Raw genomic sequence first — 1400 nt, 5'->3', positions numbered from 1 at the left:
ATTACACACATACTCATCCTATTGAGCTAGTTGTCCGCCTGCCCAACTTATACTATAAAACGGGAGTCCCCCAGTTCATAATCAAGGGAAAGGCCAGACTGAGATGTTCTTGTTCACAGAAAGACGCACCACCGTTGCCTTCACATAGGTTAACTTGTAAGACACAGAAGTTAAGCTGATGGAAGCTATCAAGACCAGTTACAATAGAGATATGATGAGACTCACCATCACTGGGAGGCAACATCAAAGATTTTTTTTTTTTTAAATCTGTGGCTCTCAGCTGGAAGAGCAAATGCTAAAGATCTGGCCACCAAATTCATATAAAAGTATAATGCTAACTTTTCTTTTTATATATATGTACTAGTATATTTTCATTGATTTCAAAGAGGAAGGGAGAGGTAGAGAGAGAGAGAGACAGAAACATCAATGATGAGAGAGAAACATTGTTTGGCTGCCTTCTTTTGGTATGAGATGACACTCCAACCAACTGAGCCACCCGGTCAGGGTTAGGCTTCATTTTTAAATTTTTTGTTTAAGTATAATTGGAGTACAATATTACATTAGTTTCAGGTGTACAACATAGTGATTCAACATTTATATACCTTACTAGAGGCCTGGCCTGTGGGATCGAGCCTAAACTGGCTCTCTGGCATCCCCCGAGGGGTTCCAGATTGCGAGAGGGCACAGGCCAGGCCAAGGGACCCCACCGGTGCACAATTGGGGCAGGGGAAGGATGTGGGAGGTTGGCCAGCCAGGGAGGGACCGTGGGAGGGCTCTAGGGCGTGTCTGGCCTGTCTCGCTCAGTCCCAATAGGCCAGACCCTAGCAGCAAGCTAACCTACCTGTCAGAGCATCTGCCCCCTGTTGGTCAGTGAATGTCATAGCATATCATTGAGTGGTCTTAGCATATCATTAGCATATTATGTTTTGATTGATTGAATGGACAATCAGAAACTTAGCATATTAGGCTTTTATTAGATAGGACTAGAGGCCTGGTGCACAAAAATTCATGAACTCGGGGTGGAGGGGGGTCCCTCAGTCTGGCCTGCACCCTCTCACAGTTCGGGAGCCCTCAGGGGATGTCCAACTGATGGCTTAGGCCCTCTGCGGGAGGCGACCCTGGCAGGCGATCTGGGGATGGCGCCAACCCCGCCTTCCATTGTCCCACCGCTGCTGCCGCTGGTGGCTTCCCTCTACAGGAGGCAACTGGGCAGGCCAATCAGGGGACGGCGCCAGTGGGCGAAGTAGCCAGGCCTGCCCCCCTCATCACCCCTCTGCTACCACTGGGCGCCACCACCCCGCCCCCCATTGCTGTCCCCCTCCCTCTACCCACTGGCAGGGCCTTGGCTAGCCTGGCGCTGCCTGGTCATCAGCCCCATGGCCTACTGACTGGCCATTCCA

Source organism: Myotis lucifugus, unplaced genomic scaffold (genome assembly GCF_000147115.1).
Source record: "Myotis lucifugus unplaced genomic scaffold, Myoluc2.0 scaffold_388, whole genome shotgun sequence".
NCBI classification, from domain to species: domain Eukaryota; kingdom Metazoa; phylum Chordata; class Mammalia; order Chiroptera; family Vespertilionidae; genus Myotis; species Myotis lucifugus.
This window is presented reverse-complemented; position numbering follows the sequence as displayed.